General features: G+C 40.2%; 1 protein-coding gene across 6 annotated transcripts in view; it reads right to left on the reverse strand.

The window, feature by feature from the left end:
• TANC1 (tetratricopeptide repeat, ankyrin repeat and coiled-coil containing 1) overlaps positions 1 to 24,176 on the reverse strand; it is a 243,775-nt gene that overhangs the window by 109,326 nt on the left and 110,273 nt on the right. The gene's annotated exons all lie outside the window — the stretch shown is intronic.

Genomic DNA, 24,176 nt, shown 5'->3' on the forward strand with positions numbered 1-24,176 from the left:
CTGATTCCATACTGACTTATTACAACAAGCGTGGCTGCTTATTTTTTTTTTCTTTAAACTAACTCTAACAGGCTGTCACACTGACCTCCAGCTTAGCATGTGCTAACAGTCACCAGGTCAACCACAAGGCCCTGTAAATTATCCCACCACTCCCCACCTCTCCCGTCCCCAAAGACTGCTCCTCCTGTAAACATTCCAGTCATCCCACCCCACCTCACTTTCCCACACACCATGGTGAGCATTAGCAGGCTCGCTGACTGCTTTCCACACAGGCTCAAACATCTTCAAACCTTTGAGCAAAGAAGAATGAAACTATTAAAATAAGTCCCCAATCTGCCTAAGCCAAAGAAAAACAGCTCCAGAAGTCTGAGTTTTCAACCTGTTGCACTTTTATACCTCAGCTATTAAACAATTTTAAATAATATGAAAGAAAGTTAGCAGTTTGCCAAAAGAAAGAACTATTGGGGATTCCAACTTTCCAGTGTCTACTTTTTATGTAAACCTGGTCATGTATGAAGCCAAAGTCAGAAGGTAACCTTTTAGGAACATGGGCCCGAAGAGTCCCAGGACTGCACAGAAATTGCTCCTGGAACACACTGATCCTTCAGCATTTACCACACGGTGGCGCTGCTTCAATACGGATTTCAGACAAAATCCACTAGAGCATTTTTTTCATCATCAGGATAATGCATGCACCCATTAGGAGTTAGAAGCATGAAGCCCAGAAATGCTTCTTCTTGATGATTTCAGGGAACACACATGTGGTTCACAGTCTATACAAAGTAATTAAACTGGTGGGACTGCAACTCTCTGTCCAAGGCTAGACCTAACAGAATTCTGATACTTTTGGCCCCTTGCAAAGAACTTCACTTCACTTACAGCCCACAAGGCAACATGTGGGGCAGAAGGGTGGAGTGTCCCGGAGTTGGGTTGTCTCAGTGCAATCGAAAATGCCTTCTACCCATGAATCTACACTGATATAAGTAACTGAATAGGGAAAAAGAGATGAATCTCCCATGCAGTAATCTCACATTTATGCAGATACCCCATTGTCGAGGAGGGGAAGGAGAACACCCCTACCTGCTTATGTGGGCTGTTCACAGCACCTTCCCTCCAGAGAGTAGGACATGGAGAAGGGCATAAGAAGAAAGAGTAACTTTACTATGGAGAAACCTGGAAATCACTACCTTGGCCAGGTGACCACAGTTAACATAAACTGTGGTAAGTAACCTTGTTAGTATTCATCATCAACCCAATTTGATAAGAAGGGCACTTTACCAGGGCACCTGGGTGGCCAGTCTGTTAAGCATCCGATTCTTGATTTCAGCTGAGGTCATGGTCTCACAGTTCGGGAGTTAGAGCCCCATATCAGGCTCTGCACTGTCATTCTCTTTCTCCCTCTCTCTCTGGCTCTCCCCTGCTTGTGCTCTCCCTCTCAATCTCTCTATCAAAATAAATAAATAAACTTAAGGAAAAAAGGGAGCATTTTACCTCTGTAGTCTTCCTCCCCAAAACCCCGTGACTCCAGTTCAATCATGAGGGAAGTATCAGACAAATCTCAACAGAAGGACATCCTACAAAGCCCCCTCACAGTAAGCATCAAAACTGCTGAAGTCATGAAAATCATGGAAAGTCTGACCAACTGTTACAGCCAAGAGGAGCCTAAGGAGACACGACAAATCAATGTAATGTGGTATCCTGAGGAAGATCCTGGATATTAGTTACAAACTAAAGAAATGTGAATGAAGCATTGACTTTACTTGGTAACAATGTATTAGTATTAGTTTATTAATTGTGACAATACCGTTAATGTACTATGTTAATAATATAAGAAACTGGGTATGTGGTATATAGGAACTCTGAACTATCTTTGCAACTTTTCTATAAATCTAAAACTAAAATAAAAAGTTCACCCAAGTCTCAAATGGTAACTAATAGATAGCTTCACATACAAGAGAATGTCTTTATCTTCTGTATTAAGGAATTTAGGCTCTGTTCCTGACAGTTCATTGATACTCACCACAGAAGAGGGTTGTTACAAGCTGAATGGTGTTCTCCTAAATTTCGTATGTTGAAAGCCCAACTTCTAGTATCTCAGAATGTGAGTGTATTTGGAGACTAGGCTTCTTTTAAGTTTATTTATTTTTGAAAGAGAGAAAAAAAAACATAAGTGGGGGAGGGGCGGTGAGAGAGGTAGAGAGAGAATCCCAAGCAGGCTCCACACTATTAGTGCAGAGAACAATGTGGGCCTCAAACCCACCCAGCCATAAGATCATGACTTGAGCCGAAGTTGGATGCTTACCTGACTGAGCCACCTAGGTGCCCTAGGAGACTAGGCTTTTAAGAGGTAATTAAGAGACACCTGAGTGGCTCAGTCACTTACTTAAGCTGACTCTTGATCTTGGCTCAGGCCATGATCTCATGGTTCCTGAGATGGAGTCCCACAAAGGGCTCTATGCTGACAGCACAGAGTTGGCTTGGAATTTTCTCTCTCTCTCTTCCTCCCTCTCTCTGTCTCTCAAAATAAATAAACTTTTTAAAAAAGATTTAAATAAACTTTTTTTTTATGGTTTTTATTTATTTATTTTTTTTTTTTACAAATAGTTTATTGTCAAATTAGTTTCTACATAACACTCAGTGCTCATCCCCAAAGTGCCCTCCTCCATGCCCATCCCCCCCCCCCCCCTCCCCGCCATCTCCCATATCAGCCCTCAGTTTGTTTTCAGCATTCAAGAGTCTCTCATGGTTTGCCTCTCTCCCTTTCCCCCACCATTTCCGCCCTTCTTCTCCCCCTTGTTCCTCCGTCAAGTTCCTCCTAATCCTCCTATACGTGCAAACATATGATATTTGTCCTTCTCTGCCTGACTTATTTCGCTCAGCATAACACCCTCAAGGTCCATCCATGTTGCTACACATGGCCAGATTTCATTGTTTCTCATTGCCATGTAGTATTCCATGGTATAGATAAACCACATCTTCTTGATCCATTCATCTGTGGATGGACACTTAGGCTCTTTCCATGTTTTAGCTATTGTGGAGAGTGCTGCTATGAACATTGGGGTACATGTGCTCCTATGCCTCAGCATTTCTGTATCCCTTGGGTAAATTCCTAGCAGTGCTATTGCTGGGTCATAAGGGAGTTCTATTGTTAGTTTCCTGAGGACCCTCCACACTGTTTTCCAGAGGGGCTGTATTAAATAAACATTTTTAAAATGATAAGTAAATAAGAGGTAATTAAGTTAAAAGAGGCCACTGACAAGGTCCCTAATCCAATCTGAGTGATGTCCTTTTTAGATGAAATCTGGACACACAGAAACACACTACGATGCACAAGCACAAGGAAAAGAACATGTGAGAACACAGTGAGAAGGAGGCCATCTGTAAACCAAGGAGAGGGGCCACTGGAGGAAGTAAACCTGCAAGCACGTTCATCTTAGAACTTAAGCCTTCAGAACTGTGAGAAAATACATTTTTATTGTTTAAGCCACCCACTCTGTGGTACTTTGTTATGGCAGCACTAGAAAACTAATACAGGCGGAGGCAAAAAACATGGCATCACTGAAGGTCATGGGAATAAAGAGCCTGATGGCTTCTGTACCATCTGTACCTACTGAGAGGCATCTAACCTAAGACTGCTGCTCTGGTCAGCAGTGAAATGAAATGGACATGTCCAGGGCTTTGCAATCAGGCTGATGGAAGTTCAAGTCCCAGCCAGGCGGTAGCTAGTTCTGTAATCTTCAGGCAAATTATCTAAACTCTTGGGTCTCTCCATCAATAGTAGATAGGGTTAGTATCTATACCTCAGGGTTAAATATATTTACAAGGTATCTGACACATACTTAAGTACTAACCAAATACTAACTTTCCACTCCTCACTTCCTTTCCTTCAAGCAGGCAAACTATGGTCTAGGGGTCAAATCTGACCCATTGTATGTTTTTATAAATAAAATGTTACTGCAATATAGCCATGACTGTTCATTGATGTACTGTCTATGGCTGATCTGTGCTACAATCAAAAAACTGAGTAGTTACAACACAAACCGTATGGCCCTCAGGGCCTTTAATATTTACATCTGGCTCTTGACAGAAGAAATTTGTAAATCCTACTCTGTCATCAACTACCCTATTTCCAAAAGTGAACACTTTTCATTCCCTATTGTACTTATACTTCCAAGTCTCTGCCACAGATGCCATGTCTTGAAATTCTTCTGAGCTCTGGCTCTGCACTTCCAACTCCCCAGTGCTCTTCACAAACAAGGCTCTATGGAACATCCAAGGCTCACATTATTCAAAGTCAAACTCTGCACCCCACCCAAGCAACCCGTTTCTGTATTCCACACCATAGTTAATTACACAGCAGCTACATCCATGGCAGGACAGAAACAGCATGACTTCAAATTCCACGACTGGGGTTGAAATTCCAACCATCAGAGCCTTACCTAAAATACAAGAATAACAATCACCTTGGAGACACCCTAATAATTACATAGGAGGGGAGGGTAAAGCCACTATGCAATAAGTTTTTTTCATCTGAACCCATCTAGAAAACCAAGCTAGAGCCCTTGGTAAGCTTCCCAACTGGTTTGCAAAGAATGAATGAAGCATGAACAGAGATGTGGATCCCTTAGCTTTTGGGACTGCTGGGCAATCTGGAGTAGCACCCCAAGTAACAGTCCATTTACCCCCACAGCTGGACAAACATCTCCTATATGCCATGGTATGAAAAGAGAAAGCAAGCCCTGGCCCAGAGCGGTTCTGCATTTGTCTTCCTTCCCTCATTTCCATGTACAAAGTGGTCACCACAGGGGCACCTGGGTGGCTCAGTCAGTTAAGCATCTGACTTCGGCTCAGGTCATGATCTCACAGTTCCTGGGTTCAAGCCCCACATCAGGCTCTGTGCTGACAGCTAGCTCAGAGCCTGGAGCCTGTTTCAGATTCCATGTCTCCCTCTCTCTCTGACTCTCTGCTGCTCATGCTGTCTCCTCTCAGAAATAAATAAAACATTAAAAATAATTAAAAATAAAAAACGGGTCACCATAACCTATAATTATTTTTCCTACAACTTTCTTAAACAGACTTCCCCCTCCTTCCATTCTCTTGTCACTGCAGAGGCTTTAGTAACTATATTTCAACTGAATCATTACAAAAGAGTCCCAACCAGTCTCTCCAACTCCAAGATGTCCTATACAAAATAGTTACTGTCCTAAAACCTCTATCTATACCATGTCTCTACTTAAAGAATAGTTAAAGGACACCACTGCCAAAAGACTAAAATCACTCCTGGATCCCAGTGAATTTCCACACTCTTCTCTAACATTACCTGCTGCCCCACGATGCCTTGTGAGCTCTAGCCAGTACATTCCAGTCACTCACCTGCCTGCATGCTCTCCAGACCTCACAGGGGGCTGTCCCTTCCATACAGAACAGTCTTCCTGGCCAACTCAAACCGCATTAGTTATGGATCCCCTAATTCATGTGTTAAGAGTGCCTTCCAGTGTCACATGCACTTGGCACATTACCAGCTGCCCCCAAAGATTCTTGTTCTTTTCCATGACTTCACAACTTTGTAGACACCTCTAAGCTTTACAAGTTAGCACCTATTTCACTAAACTGGGAGGTCCTCAAAGCTTGGGGCCAAGTATTTATTTACCTTCCTATTTACCTCACGTCTACCTCAGAGCCCAACATACAGATCATGCTCAACAAGCCTTTAGAAGACAAATGTTTGTGGAACCCCATGAAATCACCAAGTTAAAGACAGACTGAAGTAACTCAGAGTGCCTCTGAGGCCATTCGGAAAAATAAAGGTCACTACCAAAAAAAAAAAAAAAAAAAGAAAGTCATATCCACCTACAAGTCCTGTTATGATCAAAGGTATCCTGGAAAAATCTCTTGCCAACTCAGCCTCCAGCCAGTCTAGGTCAGCTAGGGGAAGGAAGAGCTCAGGAGAGCACTAGTGCATAAAGAGGGACTATTTTTAAAGGCCAAAGGGCACACAAACTAAGAATTTCCAGTTTGAAAGGAAGATGTGGAAAGTAAACCACAATAATAAGAGTATCCACATGGAAATTAAAAATCATTCTCCTACGCAGTCTGCTAGGTTTCTTTCTCATTTCAGGGAAAACATTGGACTCAATATGTTTTGTTGTTTACCTTTCACTGTACCATTAAGAAATCTAAAAGTAACAGTGAAAAAGTCAAGGTGACTCATGGGTATGAAGCTACAGTGAGGTTTTTCCTGCCTTAAAAGGACCATTTTTTTTTTTTTTTTACAAATAGTTTATTGTCAAATTAGTTTCCACATAACACTCAGTGCCCATCCCCCCCTCCCACCCACATCCATCAGTCCTCAGTTTTTGTCAGCATTCAAGAGTCTCTCATGGTTTGCCTCTCTCCCTTTCCCCCACCATTTCTCCCCTTCTTCTCCCCCTTGTTCCTCCGTCAAGCTCCTCCTAATCCTCCTATACATGCAAACATAGGATATTTGTCCTTCTCTGCCTGACTTATTTCGCTCAGCATAACACCTCAAGGTCCATCCATGTTGCTACACATGGCCAGATTTCACTGTTTCTCATTGCCATGTAGTATTCCATGGTATAGATACACCACATCTTCTTGATCCATTCATCTGTTGATGGACACTTAGGCTCTTTCCATGTTTTGGCTATTGTGGAGAGTGCTGCTATGAACATTGGGGTACATGTGCTCCTATGCCTCAGCATTTCTGTATCCCTTGGGTAAATTCCTAGCAGTGCTATTGCTGGGTCCTAGGGGAGTTCTATTGTTAGTTTCCTGAGGAACCTCCACACTGTTTTCCAGAGGGGCTGTATCAGTTTACATTCCCACCAACAGTGGAGGAGGGTGCCCGTTTCTCCACATCCTCGCCAGCATCTAGAGTTCTCTGATTTGCTCATTTTAGCCACTCTGACTGGCGTGAGGTGGTATCTCAGTGTGGTTTTGATTTGTATTTCCCTGATGACGAGGGATGCTGAGCATCGTTTCATGTGTCTGTTGGCCATCTGGATGTCCTCTTTGGAGAAGTGTCTGTTCATATCTTCTGCCCATTTCTTCACTGGGTTGTTTGTTTTTCGGGCGTGTAGTTTGGTGAGTTCCTTATAGATTCTGGATATTAACCCTTTATCTGATAGGTCATTTGCAACTATCTTTTCCCATTCCGTTGGTTGCCTATTAGTTTTCTGGGTTGTTTCCTTGGCTGTGCAGAAGCTTTTAATCTTGATGAGGTCCCAATCATTTATTTTTGCTCTTGATTCCCTTGCTTTTGGGGATGTGTCAAGTAAGAAGTTGCTGCGGTGGAGGTCAAGGAGGTTGTTTCCTGCTTTCTCCTCTAGGGTGTTGATAGTTTCCTGTCTCACGTTCAGGTCCTTTATCCATTTGGAGTTTATTTTTGTGCATGGTGTGAGAAAATGATCTAGTTTCATTCTTCTGCATGTTGCTGTCCAGTTCTCCCAACACCATCTGTTAAAAAGGCTGTCTTTTTTCCATTGGATATTCTTTCCTGCTTTGTCAAAGATCAGTTGGCTGTATACTTTTGGGTCCACTTCTGAGTTCTCAATTCTGTTCCATTGGTCTATGTGTCTGTTTTTGTGCCAGTACCATACTGTCTTGATGATGACAGCTTTGTAGTAGAGGCTAAAGTCTGGGATGATGATACCTCCCGTTTTGGTTTTATTTTTCAGTATTACTTTGGCTATTCGGGGTCTTTTGTGGTTCCATACAAATTTTTGGATAGTTTGTTCTAGTTTTGAGAAGTGTGCTGGTGCAACTTGGTTGGAATTGCATTGAACGTGTAAGAGTGCTTTAGGTAGTAATGACATCTTAACTATATTTATTCTTCCTATCCATGAGCATGGAATGTTTTTCCATTTCTTTGTGTCTTCTTCAATTTCCTTCATAAGTTTTCTATAGTTTTCATCATACAAATCTCTTGTATCCTTGATTAGGTTTATTCCGAGATATTTTATGGTTTCTTGTGCAATTGTGAATGGGATCAGTTTCTTGATGTCTCTTTCTCTTGCTTCATTGTTGGTGTATAAAAATGCAACCGATTTCTGTACGTTGATTTTGTACCCTGCAACTTGGCTGAATTCTTGGATCAGTTCTAGTAGGCTTCTGGTGGAGTCTGTCAGGACCTGTTATTCCTTAATTGCTTATTAAAACACCACAAACTTTTGGGGTTCCTGGGTGGGTCAGTCAGTTAAGTGTCTGACTTCGACTTAGGTCATGATCTCATGTCTGTGAGTTCAAGCCCCGCATCAGGCTCAGTGCTGACAACTCAGAGCCTGGTGCCTGCTTCAGATTCTGTGACTTCCTCTCACTTTCTGCCCCACCCTGGCTTACACTCTGTCTCTTTCTCTCCCAAAAATAAATAATAACATTTTTGAAATTAAAAAAATTAAAAACACCACAAACTTTAAAAAAAATATGTAGCAAAACCTAATGTTGAGTAAGTATCAAGTCCTCAGTAAGTGTTTAACGTGTGCTTCCTTGACCAGGCCTGTTGACATCATTTCTTCCTGAGACTCTCACAGGGCTCAAGTGGACATTCTGAGGGATCTTTCATAGCGAGGCAGAATCAACCCTCCCCTCGAGTCGCTGGGTGGTTTCCCTACCCTCACCCCAAAAACTTTGGTATCAGCTTGCTTCCTTGTGAACTGCTTCTCCCACTCCTCCAAATCTTACCTATTTGCATGCTCACTGTTTGATCTTTAAAGCTTTCAATAAGAATTTAATAGGACCAAGAATAAACAAACAAGCCATGTGGCTGGGAGTAATACCCACTACAGGAAGTGAAAAGCAAAGCAACATAAGATCTGATCAGACCCTTCACAGAAGCTATGGGCAGGTCAGTTCCTCTGCTTATAGACCTAAATCTAGGTGCCAACAGTAAGACCTCAGAGGTCCTTGCACTGAGGCAGGGGTGTCTTCCTCACTGACCAGGTCAGACAAACTGAAGTCATAAGAGGAAGAAGTAGGAGAAGACACCACATGGGAAAAGGGGCAAGTTACCTGATTTCAGAAGTTACAGACAACAGCAAATTTCTTAAGCGTGTTTTAGGAGTCAGGCACATTACCAGCATCCCCTCTATCCTCTCAAAAAACTATATGGTAGATAATTTATTCTCCAGTTCAGATGAGGAAACCAAGACTCAAAGAGCTTGTCAAGTCACTTCCAAGTGCACAGGGCTGCTAAGAACAGGGACTTTGGATTTGAACCCCAGGTCTATCTGCCTTTTAGGGCTAGAAACTTCCCACAGCACTACATGGCTTGGATAGAATTTCCCCAGTTAGAAGGCAGCAATGGAAAAGAAGCATACACAAGTTCATCTTCTCTAATGTAGATAAGATCTGCTTAAATCTCACCACTTCTAAAAAATCATGCATTCTCAGTATACGCATAGACTCTAATTTTAATGTATGTATGAGTGCATACATACATTCATTCAAATCTTAGAGTACATACACCTGGCTCTAATAAGAACTCTAAAACTGGAAAAAAAATACTGTAAATTATTTTGTAAAAGTAAATTACTTTTAATAAAGAAAATTTCTATTGAATTTTTACTAAAGATCTTGAAGTCCACAATCATCTTCTGATTAAAATAGCAGGAGATTCCTAGCCTGTGAGCATCACTTCAAGACCTCTAATTTCCATATCAAATATTAACACTAGACCCTAGAGTGTGTACAGCACGCACATAATTTGAGTTCTTAAGAGCCTCACATCCAGAGTCCTTGTGAAATATCAAAATGCTCAAGAAAGAAGCACCTATAATACCTCCTATAGTCTCAAAATGATAGTGTTACAATGGAATTGTAACCTGGGCACAATTACTTCACTTGCATTCAACTGCATGTGCTCTGCAAGGCAGGAGAAGGATTCTGTGGGAGGAGACACACGTACCTATTGTTCTCTCTGCCATTCTCGGCCCCTACATGGCCTCACATAATGGAATTCTGTGGGTAAGTAAGGTACACATTTCTGGTACAACGCAGACCTGAGTACAAGTTTCCTACTTCATCTGGTGCATCCAAATAAACAACAATCTGTGTCAATGGCAGAAGAAAAATGTGCCATCCAGAGGCAGTATGTCTGCAGATGGCATTTATGAGCAGCTTAAGGGGTATTCAAGGGTAACCTGATACAAAGATTTCTGCCTTAATTAAATGCCAATTTTATCACTTACCTGTGTAAGGAGCAACTTTGTAACTGTGCTCATATGCACACCTTCAGACAAGTAAATGCTCACTCACCTTCCATTGAAATTTTGCTCTCATTGCCCAGTGAGCAAGTGTGGACCACTTTGGAGCACTTACTCTCCATCAGCCTCAGGGACCACTCTCTCATTTCCATAAAGAGCTCACAGGAGCTTCACAAGTCATTGAGGCAGGGCACCGCCAGCCAACCTACCTTTGCTTAACCAAATTTCTCTTTTCTGCTCAAAACTTCTTTCTTAAACCTTTGCACTTGCATCACAGTTTACAAGGCAGTTTTACAGACATCATTTTAATCACTTCACACAAATCTCATGCAAACCAAGAGATGAATAATATAAGAAGCTGGTGGGAAAGCTGGAATTGGAACCCAGACAGTGGGTCAGCCACTGCATCATGCTGCTTTCATGTCCTGTTCACAGACAATAAAGCTTTGCCGCACATCAAAAGCACATACGCTTGCCAGAAAACACATATGTGTGAGGATGAAATCCCTCCAGGGGGCATCTGGCTAAGGATGGGGAACTGAGAGGACAGATACTGTGGGAATCCATTCAAGGCCACGAAGTCAGATGAAGGAAGATGAAGATGGGCTCCATGGCAGATGGCTACACTGAAACAGCAACCGCCACAGAAGAGCTTGTCTATCAGGCCCTACACTTCACAGTCTACATCTCGTTTAAATTTCAGTTACCCTATAAAGAGAAGCACCATTATTACTCCCATTTCCCAGATGAGGAAATACCTATAACCTACCCAAGTATACCAAGTGGGAGGTGAATCCAGTTCCAATCTGTCCAAGACTGGGGCAGATGGAGACTTCTGCACTTATCAAGATCATTAATATTTTGGTTAACTAAAACCAGGGTCTCACAGGTTTCTGACTTCTGGTGGATAGTTTGTTCTCCTAGGGCTTTTCAAAAAGTGAGCTCAAGCTGAATAGGCCTGTGTCTGTTAAAGAAATTAAATCCACAAATAATTTCCCAAAATAGCACCAGGCCAAGATAGGTTCATTGGTGAATTCTACTAAACATTTAAGGAAGAAATCATACCAGTTCTCTACAATCTCTCTCAGAGGATAGAAATGAAGTGAATACTTCCTAACTCACTGAGTTTATGAGGCCAACATTACTCTAACACCACAACAAGGCAAAGACATTAAAAGAAAACTACAGACCAAAAGCTCTCATAAATACAGATGCAAAAAATCCTCAACAAAAAATTAGCAAACTGAATCCAAGAATGTATAAAAAGATTATATATGATGGCCAAGTGGGACTGATCTCAGATGCACAATGCTGGTTCAACATTAGAAAATGTAATCCATCCCATCAGCAGGCTAAAAAGCAAACTCAGATGATCATATCAATAGACACAGGTAATTCACAGCAAAATCCAATACCCATTCTTGATAAAAACTCTCAACTAGGAAAAAGGGGGGAACTTCCTCAACTTGATAAAAAATATCTACAAAAACTCTACTATCATATTTATGGTGGAAACAAACTTTCCCACTAAGATCAGGAATAAGGCAAGGATATCCCCTCTCACTAACTCCTTTTCATTATTATCCTGGAAGTCCCAGCTAATGCAATAAGGCAAGAAAAGGAAATAAAAGGCATAAAGATTGGGAAGGAAGAAATAAGACTTTTTTCACAGATGACATGCTCATGTATGTAATAAATCTAAAATACTGACCAAAAAATTCCTGGAACAGGGATTATGGCAAATTTGTAGGATACAGGGTTCATATTTATAAGTCCACTGACTTCCTATATACCAGTAATAAACAAGTGGTTTATTAGAAACAATACCATTTGCCTTTGCACCTTGAAAAGTGAAATCCTTTGGTATAAACAAAACATGTAAAAGGTCCACATGAAGAAAACTACAAAATGCTGATGAAAGAAATCAAAGAACTAACTAAAATGGAGAGATATTCCATACTCATGGAAGGGAAGACTCTACATTGTCAAGATGGCAATTTTTTCCCAACTTGATCTATAGGCTCAATGTAATTTCAATCAAAATCCCAGCAAGTTATTTTGTGGATAATAACCAACTGATTCTAAAGTTTGTGTGGAAAGGCAAAAGACCCAAAATAACTTTGAAGGAGAAGAACCAAGTTAGAGAATGGGCACTATCTTACTTCAACATCTACTATAAAACTAAAGGAATCAAGACCATGTAGTATTAGCATAAGAACAGACAAATAGCTCAGTGGAACAGAAGAGAGAGCCTAGAAGCAGATCCAGACAAATACAGTCAACTAATCTTTAACAAAGAAGTAAAGGCAATGTAACGGAGAAAAGGCTTTTCAACAAATGATGCTGGAATGACAGGAACATTCACATGCAAGAAAATAAATGTAGATACTGACTTTATACCCTTCACAAATATTAACTCAAAATCAATCTCAAACCAAACTGTAAAAGGCAAAACTATGAAACTCCGAGAAGAGAAGAGAAGAGAAGAGAAGAGAAGAGAAGAGAAGAGAAGAGAAAACTTAATGACCTTAGCTATGGCAATGACTGTTTAGATACAATCCCAATTCATGAAAGAAATAACTGATAAGCTGAAATTCGTTAAAACTAAAAACTTCTCTGAAAAGACACAGTCAAGAGAATGAGAAGGCAATCCACAAACTGGGAGAAAAAAGATACATCTGATAAAGGACTATAATTTAAAATATATAAAGAACTCTTAAAACTCAATAAGAACACAAAAACCCTGGGTTTTAAAATGATCCAAACCTTAACTCACCAAAAAAGATATACAGATTGAAAATGAGCTCAGAAAAGATGATCCACAACATATGTCATCAGGGAACTAACTGCAAATTAAAATAAGAGACCACCATTCACCCATTAAAATAGCTAAAATCCAAAAAACTGACAACACCAAATCTAAATAAGGATATAGAATAGGAATTTTTTTTTGAGAGAGAGAGAGAGAGAACATGGCATGCCAGCAGAGGTGAGCAGGGGAGAGGCAGAAGGAGAGGGAGAGAGAGAATCTTTAGTATAGACTCCGTGTCCAACACAGAGCCTAATGTAGGGCTTAATCTCATGACTGTGAGATAATTACCTGAGCTGAAATCAAGAGTCAGATGCTTAACTGACTGAGCCACCAGGCGACCCTAGAACAACAGGAATTCTTATTCATTGCTTGTGGGAATGCAAAATGGTACAACCACTTTGAAAGGAAGTTTGCCAGTTTTTCTTATATAACTAAACGCACTCTTACCACATGATCCAGCAATCATGCTCCTTGGTATTGACTTAAAGGTATTAAAACCTTATGTCCACACCAAAAACTGGCACACAGATATTTACAGAAGGTTTACTCAAAACTGCCAAACCTGAAAACAACCAAGATGACCTTCAGTAGGTGAAGGGATAAATAAACTGCGGTACACTCAGACAATGGACTATTATTTAGCACTAAAAAAAGATAAGCTATCAAGCCATGAAAAGATGTGGAGGAACCCTAAATGCATACTATTATTAAGTGAAAAAGCCAGTATGAAAAGACTACATAGTATAGGATTCCAGCTGTTTGGCTTTCCAGCAAAGGCAAAACTATGGAGACAGGAATTACAAAGGTGAGTAGTTGCCAGTGGGTGGTGGGGACAGGATGGAGCACAGAGGATTTTTATGGCAGTGAAAATACTCTGTATGATACCACAGAGATGGACACAGGTCATTAAACATTTGTCCAAACTCACAGACTGTCTAACACCAAGAATGTAAACTTTGGACCTTAGGTGATAAGGTATGTCAATGCAGGTTCACAGATTGTAACAAATGTACCACTGTGATGAGAAATGTCGGTAATGGGGGAGGCTGTGCATGTGCAGGGGCTAGGGATGTATGAGAAATCTCCGCACATTTCACTTAGTTTTGCTCTGAACCTAAAAATGCTCTTTTAAAAGTTCTATTTTTAAAAAAGTGAGCTCATTAATTGCCACTTAGGACCTCTGACCAATAAAGGATGACCAGCTTGGTAATAGAAGGGGTAAGAAAGTCACACCTCCTTGGAAGTGTTTCCTAAATTTTATTTCTCAGAACACTTGTGCCAAGAAAGGGTTCCACATATGACTTCTCACTAGCTACTCTCAATAAGCCCCCAGAGGCAAAGCTTACTGGTTTAACATTCCAGGTCCGGATAATGTAGGTTTTCCCTGTGGTCCCAGTTTTCTCTTTGTAAGCACTCTGGTTCTTACTCAGCTCTCCCCTAAAGATCACCATTCCGTGTTCACTTCAGCTTCCCAACGCCAGGCTTCAGAACACAGCCAGCCACTCCTGCCAACACGCAGACTTGTTTCACAACAAGCTTGAGGATTCAGGCTGGAACATCAGTCTCTTCCTCCTGTCGATTTCTACTTTACAATGAAGTTCATCAATGTTACTTACAAATACAGTAGGTCCCATGAGCTTCTGTGACTTCTGTGTTTCTCCGAGAATCAGAAATGATCAAAAAGAAGAGATTCCCACCACTGCTGATCGTGCCCCCATCTGTTTTCTTGAGGTAAAAAGACTCCTTTCTGAGCATGGCACCGGGTTTGTGCTAGCTGCCATCTGACACCACCACAGGGTGCAGCTGACACTGCTGTAAAGTGTGACTGGATAAAGCCTCCAGTCATCATTAACCGCAGGCGGTGGGAAACATGCAGCAAAAATGCGAAGAGCCTGAGAAAATGTAAGAGTGACAGGAGTGTAGAAAAGTAGGATTGAGAAGGCCCCTGACAAACCCTGCTTAAAACATACTCCCCTTTGCTCACTGCCTAATGATAGCAAAGCCCTGAGAGGTAGGGCCTTCATTAAAGAATTAGAATCAGTTCTCTGTAAATATGGGGGAAGGTATGTTTCTAGCCTTATAAACATAGGGTCATTACACTGAAATTGCTTATGTGTCCATTAGTATTTTCAACCAATCACATGGAGCTGATGACCATCAACTGCTAAATTCCTACTAATTTTGACAAGTAGATTCCTAAGCCCCCTCACTAGGGTAACCAACGGAAGTGACCATATCCTGTTTTCAAGGCTTCCACAGGGAAACAAAGACAAGGAGCTCATGGACTGTCAGGGCAGAGAAATGCCATGAGCGGCTGTGCAGAGGGAGGCGTAAGCACAGTGCTACAGGTATTTGGAACACAAAGTTATTTCTCACACAGGGAAAAGGAGAGACCCAAGGGAAGGCTGGATGAAGCAAAAGAAGCAAATCATACATGAGGTCAACTCTAACAGAGGAAGTTCTGACCTCGGGCACAAGGAGGGGAATAAGCAAAGGGGGAAGCAGAGAAGCAGAACAGGGCTGGTTTAGAGCATAGCAATGACTTGGTCAAAGGCCATTCAATGGGTAAAGAACTGTCTTTGGGTAAACGGTGCTGAAACAACTGGATAACTACATGTAAAAGGGTAAAGTTGGACCCTACCTCACATCATGCATACAAAATTAACTCAAGGCGGGCCTGGGTGGCTCAGTTGGTTAAGCATCCAACTTCAGCTAAGCTGATAACCTTGAGCCTCCTGAGTTCGAGCCCCACATCTGGCTCTGTGCTGACAGCTCAGAGCCTAGAGCCTGCTTTGGATTCTGTATCTTCTTCTCTCTCTGTCCCTCCTCTGCTTGTGCTCTATCTCTCTCTCTCAAAAATAAACATTAAAAAAATGTTTTTAATTAACTCAAAAATCGGGGCACCTGAGTGGCTCAATCAGTTAAACATCCAACTTTGGCCTCAGTTCATGTTTTCACAGTTCCTGAGTTCAAGCCCCATATTGGACTCTTTGCTGTCAGCCCAAAGCCCCTCTCTCTGCCCCCTCTCACACATGATCTTTCTCTCTCTCAAAAATAAACAAACATTAAAAAATTAACCCAAAAGGGATTTGATCCCCTTTCTCTCTTAGGAGAAAACATAGGCATAAGTCTTTTGACTTTGGATTAGGCAATGGTTTCTTAGAGCATCAAAAGGACAGCAACAAAATGAACTGGACTACATTAAAATTTAAAAATTGCACTTGAAACAACGGTATCAAGAAAGTAAAAATGACAACCCACAGAATGAAAGAAAATTTGCATAATACAGAACTTGTAATTAGAATATAAAAAGAATTCTTACAACTTATTAATAAAACTACAGTGAGACATGAGCTCACATGCACTAGGATGGCCATAATCAAAAAGAATGACAATGACAAGTGATGGCAAGCATGTGGAGAAACTGGAAATCTCACACTATGCTGGTGGGAATACACAATGTTGCAATCATTTTGGAAAATGTTTTGTCAGTACTTTAAAATGCTAAATATACAGTTATCATATGATCTAGCAATTCTACACCTAGGAGTATACTCAAGAAATGAAAAGACAGATACCCACAAAAATGTATACACAAATGTTCACAACAGCATTATTCAGAAGACCCAAAAAGTAGAAACCCAAAGGTTCACATGCTGAAGAATGGATTTTTAAATGTGGCACATATATACAATAAAGTATTAGTTAATAAAATGGAAAGAAATACCGTTACATACCACATACAATGTGGTGAACCTAACTAACACTGTTCTATGAAGTAAGTCCTCAGGAAAGCCCACATGTTACAAAATTTCATTTATATGAAATGTCTGGAATGGGTGATTCACACAGAAAGCAGATTACTGTTTGCTTAGGGCTGCAGGATGGTGGATTAGGAAGAGGGAGAGGGAAGTAGGGAGCAATGTGGAGTAATTGCTAATGCGAATGGGTTTTTTTTTTTAAGGGAGATAAAAAGGTTCTAAAATTAGATTGTGGCAATGGTTGCACAACCCTGTGAAAATGCTAAAAACATTAAACCTTAAATGGGTGAATTATAGGGTAAGTGAAATATCACAATAAAGCTGTGTTTTAAAAATGCAATTGGATAAATTACAATGTAAAAGTATGTAAATCTGAACTGAGAGAACAAAAAACATTAGTGGATCATAAAACACTATAAACCTAATTAAATGGAAAATGATAATCTGGGAAAATGTTTTAGTGACATACATGACAGATAGCCTTAAAACACACAAGAAAGCTGTGATGATTTGATAAGAAATACCTATCAACCAAATAGAACACAGGGCAAACACCACAAAAATCCCCCCCACCAAAGAGAAAAAACGACAAGTATATAATCTGCTCTCATTGTTCGTTACATTTTCACCCAGTAATCCCACTTTCATAATCTATCCAATGAAAATATCAGAGATGCCTTTAAATACTAATATACAAGAATGGTCTTCCACTGTTCTTTATTTAGTGGAAAACTGGGAGCCTTTCACATGTCCAGAGCTCAGGCAAACGGGCAAATACATCATTGTCATTTATTATGTGGTACAAACAGGGCAGGAAAGACATTCAACCGAGTGTCAGAAGAGGTGGTCTTTCTGGGAGTAGGCGGAAACCAAGATTTTCTATATCTTTAGTACATTGTTGTAATGTATTTTCCTCCCCAAATATGATTTCTAAAATTTAGGAAATAAAGATATCTGTGTATTTACCTTCATTAAAAAACAATATATGATTATTTCATCTAATTCCCTATCAATTGTTCTCAAACTTTGCTACATATTAGAATCACATGGGAAGCTTTTTCTTTTTAAATCCCAATGCCCAGGCCACACCTCAGAACTCAGGAATCAGCATTCTTTAAAACTCTGGGGTCAGTCCAAGGTACAGACAAACCAGGATCAAGGATGGGGAAATAAACGGCATGCAGAAAGGTCCTCACAGTGGAGCAAAGGCATGCGCGTGAGTTCTATGTGTAAACACCGGAACAACAGCAAGTGTGTGTCTGGGTCACAGCTGGGCATGGCAGTGAGGCACAGGCAGCCGCCTACTTCTAGGAGGAGGCTATCAAATAACAAGTCTCCAGGAGGAAACAATGTTTTCCTATTCACACAGCAGAAGGAACTGTCCTTGCTGAAAGTCAGATTGCTGAATGTGGCCCTCATTCGGTGAAAGCAGGGCCTACCACTAGCTGGTTCTGCAAGCAGGCTCATACTGTGACTGTGCATTTCCTGTCACAGATGCATGTGGGCACATAAGCCTATGGTCTCCCTGTGTGCACGCAACCAGAACACAAAGCCGCGTCATTTACAGCTCATGTGTCAACATACAGGCAGAACAATGCAGACTGGAATAGGAGAACGTGCTGGGGACAGAGCAGGGGACCTGGGCTTAAGCCAAAACTCATATTAATAACTTGCCCATTGGGGCCAGTTCTAGACCTTGCATCCCTTCCGTATCTGCAAAGGGGCCTTCACAGGTGGCCTGGCAGCCTATCCAACTCTAACCTGTCTATGATCTTCCCTACGTAACAGAGAGTGTGGCTATAGCTAAAACTGGAAGCCAGCTTTGTGTTTTTCTGACCATGAACTTGATCTGACTCAGCTGTGATAATTCCCCTGACACAGTATTGTGGAAAGAAAGGAAATGAGAATTGTCTATGAAGTGCCAACAGAAGGGGAGTTCAAAAGAGGAAAGTGACAAGAGGACTTCTCTCAGACCCTTCTAACTAACTCTGAGTGGTCCACAGCTAGGCTGGACAAAGCACCTCACCAGCACTATCCATCTAAGATAGTTCCCAGAAGACATTAACTTCAAAAAGAAGCCTCTCAAAGAATGCTGGAGTAAATGTGAAATCAATACAGCTTTTCTGGAAAGTGACTGGGCAGCATGTATCAAGAATCTTTAAAAATGCAGTCCATTTAGTTCAATAATTCCACTTCTGGGAACGTGCCACTCTTGCGAGATTAGATGTGTATAAAAATTACTGGACAAACATTCACAGTAGGAGTTCTAGAGACTGCGTGCACAACAATGTGAATGTACTTAACACTACTGAACTGTACAGTTAAAAATGATTAATCGAGGATGTGGAGAAACGGGCACCCTCCTACACTGTTGGTGGGAATGTAAACTGGTACAGCCCCCCCTGGAAAACAGTGTGGAGGTTCCTCAGGAAACTAACAATAGAACTCCCCTATGACCCAGCAATAGCACTACTAGGAATTTACCCAAGGGATACAGAAATGCTGAGGCATAGGAGCACATGTACCCCAATGTTCATAGCAGCACTCTCCACAATAGCCAAAACATGGAAAGAGCCTAAGTGTCCATCAACAGATGAATGGATCAAGAAGATGTGGTTTATCTATATGATGGAATACTACACGGCAATGAGAAAGAATGAAATCTGGCCATGTGTAGCAACATGGATGGTCCTTGAGGGTGTTATGCTGAGCGAAATAAGTCAGGCAGAGAAGGACAAATATCCTATGTTTGCACGTATAGGAGGATTAGGAGGAACTTGACGGAGGAACAAGGGGGACAAGAGGGGCGGAAATGGTGGGGGAAAGGGAGAGAGGCAAACCATGAGAGACTCTTGAATGCTGACAAAAACTGAGGACTGATGGATGTGGGTGGGAGGGGGGGATGGGCATGGAGGAGGACACTTGTGGGGATGAACACTGAGTGTTATGTGGAAACTAATTTGACAATAAACTATTTGTAAAAAAAAAAAAAAAAAGAAGAAAGCAAATTAATTTTTATAAAATAAAAATAAAAATGATTAAAACAGTAAGTTTTGTTATGTGTATTTTACCACAATTAACAATTTTGAATTCATAGGCATTTAATAGCAAGAATAAAGGAAAATGTCATGACTTACGATACAATTTAAAAAAAAAACTGGAGGCCCTTGGGTGGCTCAGTCAGTTAAGCATCTGCCTCTTGATCTCGGCTCAGGTCATGATCTCACGGTTATGAGTTCAAGCCCCACATTTGGGAGCCTGCTTGGGATTCTGTCTCTCCCTTCCTCTGCCCCTTCCCTGCTCTCTCTTGCTTTCTCTCAAAAATAATTAAAAAAAAAAAACTACAATAACAAAATAAATAAATAAGCCTGAAAAATAACAAATATCCAACAACTGGAAATCAGTTAAAAATCAGTCATACAGGGGCGCCTGGGTGGCTCAGTCGGTTGAGCGACTTTGGCTGACTTCGGCTCCGGTTATGATCTCATGGTTCCTGGGTTCGAACCCTGGATTGAGCTCTGTGTTGACAGCTCAGAGACTGGAGCCTCCTTCAGATTCTGTGAATCCCTCTCTCTCTCTGTCCCCCACCCTCATGTCTCTCAATAAATAAAACATTATATAAATAAATTAAATTAATAAATCATTAAATTTTTTAATGAATCATGAAATATTGAAATACAGACTTTAAATCTCAAGTTCTTCAAGCAAATTGGAAATTGTTCATGATATAATACTAAGTGAAAAAAGGCAGCACATGTGTGGTCTCAGGTCTAGATGGAGTAGATAAAAATAATTTTTTAAATAAAAATGCCAAGAGTAGTTCTGTTTCTATCCTGGGATCTCCAAATTTTCTACAAGAAACACTCTTAAAGGGTGAGTAAGGGAGGGCCTTGGCAGACAATTAACTTATGGTCCAAAAATCAAAGGGTAGAAAGACTTCTACTTTACAGGCTGTCAGCTTTGAGGTTTCTTAAAGAAACAGAACAGCCAGAGGGGTTTCCACAATTGCTACATCAGCTCTGTCAACAGAGACAGAACTAGAATCGGAAGTAGCACAGGTGCAAGTAGCCTGCACTATCCACTCTTCCCATATAAGTGAGGATGAAAAAAGCATGATCACCCACTTCCCACCATCTGCTGCCATACCCCCATCATGGTATTTTAAAAGCTTGCTTCTCACTCATGCCCTACCTTTTGAGTGTTTCATAATGGGCCCAAAGTCATCTGGGAAATATAATCCGAATATAAAGTAACTAATGATATTACTAATAAATAAACCACAGGAAATGGGCTTTGCTCTTCTCTGGAAGACAAAAGGATACATTACGAATATTAATGACTTCTTAGTCCAAAAAGGCTTGCAACCACCACAAAACTATAAGGGAGACTGGTCCTTGTTTTCTTTAGCCACAAATGTAGTTTTCATTCAGAAAAAAAAAACCCAGAAATTGAAACAATACTCAAAAAATGCATCTTCAGACTAACAAGGGAAAAAATATAAATATATGAGGCAAGGTATTAGCAGACTAAATAATACTAACTAGCAATAGAAGTAAAATGTAAGAAACTCAACAATGAAAAATCCAGGGTCACATTACGGCAAGGTTAATGAAACTCTCTGGCCCAGAGTTCCCAAGGCCCAGGAGCTAATCACCTATTATATTAAAATACAAACTTTCATTAATACAGGCTGCATTGAATGCCTATTACAGGGGTTTATAGGATTTGACCTTTGCTAAAATAATTTCAGACCCTGACAATTTCTTGATTAGCATCAATTAGTTAAGAGTTTCTATCCAAACAAGTAAAACATGTTTAGGTTTTCTTTTTTTTTTTTTTTAATGCACCCTCTTAAAAGAGAGAGAAAGGGGTCTTATGTTACAAATGACCACAGAAGTCATCAAGGTAATTTCAGAGCTAGGTCTGAAAAATGACAAGATCCTAAAGTATAGCCCACTGGTACAGGCCTCAATACCTACGGGTGCAGCATGCACAGCGTGTTTATTGTACCATTAGCAACAACAGTGCTAGCTTTTTAAATAGATGGCTATTTTTAAATCCAGTGCACGTTCACAACCATATGTCAACTAATTTTACAGGCAGGTAGAACACTAGGTCTCTGGATACTTTTCTAACAATATGGCTTGAACAGAAACCTGCCTGTGTTAGACACTGTGGAAAAACGTTGTTTATTGTCTGAGGTACTCTGAGTCACTGACATTTTTAAGCAAGCATCTATGCCCTTAACTTCCCTTTTGAATTAAAATTGCCAAGATAATGAGGCCAAATTACCACTGTGAGACATTAATTTGCTGCATAAAATTTGGGCAATGCACAAGCATGGCTCCGTTAGAGAAGAATCTGCTTAGTGTATTTAATTTGGACCCAAAGCATCTAAACAGAGAGTATTTTCTTCAATCCATTAAAAGGCTGAATGTTGAAAAACTACTCCCTTCTATTCATAAGGACTTTCAAAAAGTTTGGCAGAAATAAATTTTATTCCCATGGAAAAAGGCAAACTATAGGATATTTTCTCAACACTAAGGACATCAAATTTGGTCAGGACACAGTGATTTCTGGCCAGTGAGCCTATAGCCTCTGAGATTCTTCTAGATAGCCATACTTCCCATGCCTGCCATGCCATTCACTGCTGCCTAACATCCCACTAACACTTCACAAAATAAACAAATTATAACTATATGAGGTGATAGATGTGTTAATTAGCCTTAGGGTAATCATTTTGTAATATATACATGCATATATAAAATCACTATATTATATACAGGAAACAGACACAATGTTATGGGTCAAATGTATTTCAATAGAAGTGGAAAAAAAACAAATTAAAAAAAAAAAAAGAAGACTTAAGTTCCACTAAAACAAACATTTAGTTTGTTAATAATAAAATCCTATGTGAAATGCATATTCCCTAGTCTCTTAGATAGTCACCAGGTCTAAGGCCCAAGAAGCATCAATTCCTTTGCAGCAGCACAGGCTATACAGGAGGGCAAATTCTCCTAAAGGTCATATCTCTGTACTTGGCACTTGCAAGTAATATTCCCTTAGGAATCCAGATGGGTTCAGAATTCTATTATTTTTTTTATAGATGAGGTATACTTAAAGAAGACACCATGCCCGTCCATGCCCACCAGGCACAGGACGCACATAAACACACTGACTCAAGGAAAAAAGACAAATGACGTAGCTGATAAAGAAAAAAGTGTAACACTGTGCACAGGTTTTATAGAGTGATTCCAATGGGGTAACCAGCAAGAAAGGCAGTGTGGGAACCATGATTTGAAAGAAGAGAAGAAATTTGACAAAGAGATATAGTGGTAGGGAAAGGCAAAGAGAAGGAAGGACATTCCAGGAATTTCCCCAAATACTGATAAACAGGTCAAATTCCTTGGCACAGGAAATTGCTTCATACCAAAAGGCTTCCAAGTTCCAGCTAATGACTGGATTGTAAACAATGCTGTCCAAAATAAGAAAGCTCTAGGACAATAAAAGATTTTGGACACTTACCAATTCATAACACCATTTCTAACATTCAAAGCCTCAAGGTTTTCTCTCTTAATTTTGTCACCACATAAACTGCAAATGATTCAGGAATCATGCCTATCACATCTCAAGTAATACAAATATTTAGGAAACCAGAAAAACAGACACCAATTTTATAACCCCAAGACACACTGTAGACCAATTCCAAACATATTCATGGGTAAATGAGAAGAATCCTTACACTGGCATACGATCGATCAATAAAGGTCCCAAACTGTTCTGCCCTCAGTAAACAAATGCTTAGCAAACCTAGAAGAAGATCAGCATTCTGGAAAGGCTTTCCTCACATTTGATTCGTAACCTCTCAAAGTTAAGTAACATTTGTGTTTTCACTACTAATGTTAAATGCAAAAAGTTGGTAATGATGAGGGAAGCCAAAATACTTTAAACAAGTAATCCATAACACCTTTGCTCCCAGCCCCTTACGAATCTGAATTTTCACAAATCGTATAGCTGCTCAAATACTGAGTAATGTAATCAAAAAAGTATATCAGTATATAACACTTGGCAGTAATAAATGGACTGTCAGACTATACTTGCCAAAATCCATAATCTTTAAATGCACTACAATGAGTTTAGATTATAGCATTCCCTAATTCACCATCAAGAAAACAAGACCAATAATTAACATTGATATTGATAACAAGATCTTGAGTCTTTGTAAAAGTCTAATCTGAGCAATCAAAATAGTTCATATATAGGTTGAACTAAAGAAATTAGTCTAAATTCAAATCAAAACTTTATTTTTGAAGATTTTCTTCTTTCAGAAGTTAAACCTCCCAGGAAATTTCTTACAAGCACTAGTTTTGCTTAATTTCAATA

This window comes from Hyaena hyaena, unplaced genomic scaffold, assembly GCF_003009895.1.
Source record: "Hyaena hyaena isolate Hyena2069 unplaced genomic scaffold, ASM300989v1 scaffold_126, whole genome shotgun sequence".
Lineage (NCBI taxonomy): Eukaryota > Metazoa > Chordata > Mammalia > Carnivora > Hyaenidae > Hyaena > Hyaena hyaena.